Genomic DNA, 5,672 nt, shown 5'->3' with positions numbered 1-5,672 from the left:
CTAGAAACTATTTAGGAATGCTGCTAATGGCTTAAGCATCTATCTGGTCATCAGTCCTTCATATTTGACATTCTGTGTTGACAAAACTAAAGGTCGAACCAAGAAGTGCTGCTCTAATACTAACTCCCACTGTATTCCTAACCTCAACCCGAGCTCCAGTCTAATTTCCCCAAGATTTTGTTGATGAATTAATTTTGATTTTCAATATGATCAGTGAAGGATTCTTGTCCATATTCATTCAGTTGTATTTACTGAGCGCTTACTGTGTGCAGAGCACTGTACTAAGCACTTGGGAGGTACAAGTTGGCAACATATAGAGATGGCCTCTACCCAACAATGGGCTCACAATCTAGATATACGAAATATTTGTGATTCATTCATTCATTCATTCACTCATTCATTCATTTGAGGTTGTTGAGCGCTTACTGCGTACAAAGCAGTGTACTAAGTGCTCGGGAGAGTATAGTATAACACCAAACAGACACATTCCTGCCCACAACGAACTCACAGTCTAGAGGGCGAGACAGATATAATAATAATAATAATAATAATAATAATAATAATAATAGTATTTGTTAAGTGCTTACTATGTGCAAAACACTGTTCTAAGCGCTGGGGAGGTAACAAGGTGATATTAATATAAATGAATGAATAGATAAATAAATAAATACATTGCAGATCTATACAGGTGTTGTGTGGGGAAGGGAGGGAGGATGAACGAAGGAGCAAGTAAGAGTGGCGCAGAAGAGAGTGGGAGAAGAGGAGAGGAAGGCTTAGTCAGGGAAGGCTTCTTGGAGGTGACGGGCCTTCAATAAGGTTTGGAAGTGGAAGTTATCAATAAATGGTTCAGGTAATCATCATCGTGACATAGTGGATAGGGCATGGAGCTGGGAGTCAGAAGGGCATGGGTTCATTCGTTTGATCGTACTTATTGAGCGCTTACTGTGTGCAGAGCACTGTACTAACCTACATAGAGAAGCAGTGTGGCTCAGTGGAAAGAACCCGGGCTTTGGAGTCAGAGGTCATGGGTTCAAATCCCACCTCCGCCACTTGTCAGCTGTGTGACTTTGGGCAAGTCACTTCACTTCTCTGGGCCTCAGTGACCTCATCTGTAAAATGGGGATTAAGACTGTGAGCCCCCCGTGGGACAACCTGATCACCTTGTAACCTCCCCAGCGCTTAGAACAGTGCTTTGCACATAGTAAGCACTTAATAAATGCCGTCATTATTATTATTACCAAGTGGCTCTGCCATTTGTCTTTTGGGCCTTGGACAAGTCACTTCACTTCTCTCTGCCTCAGTTACCTCATCTGTAAAATGGAGATTAAGACTGTGAGCCCTCTATGGAACAGGGACCGTGTCTAATCTGATTTGCTTGTATCCACCCCAGTGCTTAATGCAGTGCCTACCACATAGTGAGCGCTTAACAAATACCATTATTATTATTATCATCAATGATATTGATGGAGTGTGTAGTATGGGCAGAGCACTGTACTTAAATTCTTGAGAGAGTACAATACAGCAAAGTTGGCAGACACGTTTCCTCCCATGATAAGCATACAGTCTAGAGGGGGAGACAGACATTAATCTAAATAAATGATTTATAATGTCCCATTTAAAAATATGTAAATAAGTGCTCTGTGGGGTTGAGGGAAGGTAACAGATCGAATGCTTTAAAGGTGGGGAATGGGGTTCCGGCATGTATGGAAGTTATTTATTTATTTATTTATTTATTTTATTTATTTAGTTATTTATTTATTTTACTTGTACATATCTATTCTTTTTATTTTATTTTGTTAGTATGTTTGGTTTTGTTCTCTGTCTCCCCCTTTTAGACTGTGAGCCTACTGTTGGGTAGGGACTGTCTCTATATGTTGCCAACTTGTACTTCCCAAGCGCTTAGTACAGTGCTCTGCACACAGTAAGCGCTCAATAAATACGATTGATGATGATGATGATGAAGTGGGGGGGGGGGTTGGGAGTCCCAAACTCTGGGGAGGACATGGGAAAGGGGTCAGCAATGAGATAGATTAGATCCCAGAATAGTGAGTAATAATAATAGTGGCATTTATTAAGTGCTTACTATGTGCAAAACACTGTTCTAAGCGCTGGAGAGGTTACAAGGTGATCATGTTATCCCACAGAGGGCTCACAGTCTTAATCCCCATTTTACAGATGAGGGAACTGAGGCCCAGAGAAGTGAAGTGACCCACCCAAAGTCACACAGCTGACAAGTGGTGGAGCCGGGATTTGAACCCCTGACCTCTGACTCCAAAGCCCGGGCTCTTTCCACTGAGCCACGCTGGGGGAAGGTTAGTAAACAGGCACTAGATGAGTGAAGGGTGGGGGCAATCCCAGACTTTTCCTGTAGTGATGATGTAGTAATTAGAGTCAGGTGTTGTCAACCAGGACTATAAGTACCATTTAAGGGTGTTTTAAGGTGTGTTAGGACTATGTTAAAGCAGCAGTGACTAACTGCTTCTGAGCAGGTTCTTGCTGAGCTACTTGGTGAACTTCTAGGTTAGAAAAGGACTCTGGGGAGAGCAGTCATAAGTGGAGCAGCAGGTGAGAGGTCAACTTCTGGTTTTTTTAAATGGTATTTGTTTAGTGATTACTACACTACACTGCATTCCAACTTCGCTCCTGTGGTGCTAACCTTTCACTGTGTCTCCTTCTTGCCTGTCCTGCCGTTGACCCTTGGCCCATGTCCTACCTCTGGCCTGGAATACCCTCCCTCCTCAAATCAACCAAACCATCATTCTTTCCCCCTTCAAAGCCCTACTGAAGGCTCACCTCCTCCAAGAGGCCTTCCCAGACTAAGCCCCCTTTTCCTCAGCTCCCCATCCCTTCTACATCACCTCGACTCACTCCTTCTGCCCTCCTCTCCCCATAGCACTTATGTATATATGTATATATCTATAATTCTATTATATTGATAGACTGTGAGCCCACTGTTGGGTAGGGACCGTCTCTATATGTTGTCAACTTGTACTTCCCAAGTGCTTAATACAGTGCTCTTCACACAGTAAGTGCTCAATAAATATGATTGATTGATATTGATGCCTATTTACTAGTTTTGATGTGTATATATCTATAGCCCCCCATCCCCCTCCTAGACTGTGAGCCCACTGTGGGCAGCGATTGTCTCTATTTGTTGCTGTATTGTAATTTCTAAGCACTTAGTTCAGTGTTCTGCACACGTAAGTGCTCAGCTTAGTACTTAGTGCTTATGAAGCAGCGTGGCTCAGTGGAAAGAGCCTGTGCTTTGGAGTCAGAGGTCATGGGTTCAAATCCCCACTCTGCCGATTGGCAGCTGCGTGACTTTGGGCAAGTGACTTAACGTCTCTGTGCCTCAGTGACCTCATCTGTAAAATGGGGATTAAGACCGTGAGCCCCCCGTGGGACAACCTGATCGCCTTGTAACCTCCCCAGCGCTTCAAACAGTCCTTTGCACATAGTAAGTGCTTAATAAATGCCATTATTATTAGTAGTAGTAGTGCAGTGCTCTGCACACAGTAAGCGCTCAATAAATATGATTGAATGAATATGATTGGATGAATAAATTCATTCATTCAATCATATTTATTGAGCGCTTACTGTGTGCAGAGCACTGTACTTGTTTGGATGTCTGTCTCCACCCTTCTAGACTGTAAACCCAGTGTGGACAGGGATTGTTTCTCTATTGCTGAATTGTACTTTCCAAGCTTTAGTCCAGTGCCCCACCCAACCCAACCCAGTGTTGGGTAGGGACCATCTCTGTATGTTGCCAACTTGTACTTCCCAAGCGCTTAGTACAGTGCTCTGCACACAGTAAGCGCTCAATAAATATGATTGAATGAATGAATGCCCTGCATACGGTAAGCGCTCAATAAATACAATTGAATGAATGAATGAATATGTACCAGGCATGTACTCAGAGCTGGGGTAGATGCAAGATAATCAGTTTGGACACAGTCCATGATCCACATAGAGCTCATGCAGTTAATCTCCATTTTACAGATGAGGTAACTGAGGCATAGGGAAGTGAAGTGACTTGCCCAAGTTTACGCAGCAGGCAAATGGCAGAACCGGATTAGAAGGTCAAAGCTCTATCCGCTAGAGCACTCTGCTTCTCAACTGCAGTTATCATGGCTCCGCAGAGCATCACGAGAAATCCTGGAAATACAAAGAAGAGAAACAGTGGAAAGAGCCCGGGCTTGGAAGTCAGAGGTCATGGGTTCTAATCCCGGCCCCAGCACTTACTATCATCATCATCATCAATCGTATTTATTGAGCGCTTACTATGTGCAGAGCACTGTACTAAGCGCTTGGGAAGTACAAATTGGCAGCATATAGAGACAGTCCCTACCCAACAGTGGGCTCACAGTCTAAAAGGGGGAGACAGAGAACAAAACCAAACATACTAACAAAATAAAATAAATAGAATAGATATGTACAAATAAAATAAATAAATAGAGTAATAAATATGTACAAACATATATACATATATACAGGTGCTGTGGGGAAGGGAAGGAGGTAAGATGGGGGGGGATGGAGAGGGGGATGAGGGGGAGAGGAAGGGGCTCAGTCTGGGAAGGCCTCCTGGAGGAGGTGAGCTCTCAGTAGGGCCTTGAAGGGAGGAAGAGAGCGAGCTTGGTGGATGGGCAGAGGGAGGGCATTCCACTAGCTATGGCTTAGTGGAAAGAGCCCGGGCTTGGGAGTCAGAGGTCATGGGTTCTAATCCCAGCCCCAGCACTTACTAGTTATGTGACTTTGGGCAAGTCACTTAACTTCTCTGGGCCTCAGTTCCCTCATCTGTGAAATGGGGATGAAGACTGTGAGCCCCAAGTGGGGCAACCTGATTACCTTGTATCTACCCCAGTGCTTAGAACAGTGCTTGGCACATAGTAAGCACTTAACAAATGCCATCATCATGATTATTATTACAAATGCTGGTCACCAAGCAACACGTCTCAATGAAAAGAGCACAGGCCTCGGAGTCAGAGAACCAAGGTTTTAATCCTGGCTCTGCCACTTGTGTGCTGTGTGATCCAACTTGTACTTCCCAAGTGCTTAGTACAGTGCTCTGCACATAGTAAGCGCTCAGTAAATACAATTGAATGAAAGGAATGAATGAATCTTGGGCAAGTCCCTTACCTTGTGGGACAACCTGATTACCTTGTATCTACCCCAGCACTTAGAGCAGTGATTGGCACATTGCAAGCGCTTAACAAATACCGCAATTATTGCCTTCTCTGTGCCTCAGTTCCCTCATCTGCAAATGAGGATTCAATAGCTGTTCTCCCTCCTATTTAGACTGTGAACCCCATGCAGGCAGGGAACGTGGGAACGTGTCTACCAACTCTGTTATATTGTGTTTTCCCAAGTAATTGATGTAGTGCTCTGTACGCCATAAACTCTCAATAAATATGATTGAATATGGGACCTGATTATCTTGTATTTATCCTAGTGTTTAGTACAGTGCCTTGCACAGAGTAAACACTGGATTAAAAAAAATACTGTTATTATCATTATTAAAAGCTAGAGGCTCTGATGGTAGCAAATGGGGCATCTCTTCTGATTTTCTATGTCTGCTCTGCTCCTCTGCCGCCTTTGGTTATGGATCTTGGGTTGGAAGGAGAGGAATGAAATGATGCGGGGGTGAGAGGAGTTAGAAGTAAGGATGTTGGTGG

The sequence above is a fragment of the Tachyglossus aculeatus genome, chromosome 4 (assembly GCF_015852505.1).
Source record: "Tachyglossus aculeatus isolate mTacAcu1 chromosome 4, mTacAcu1.pri, whole genome shotgun sequence".
Lineage (NCBI taxonomy): Eukaryota > Metazoa > Chordata > Mammalia > Monotremata > Tachyglossidae > Tachyglossus > Tachyglossus aculeatus.
This window is presented reverse-complemented; position numbering follows the sequence as displayed.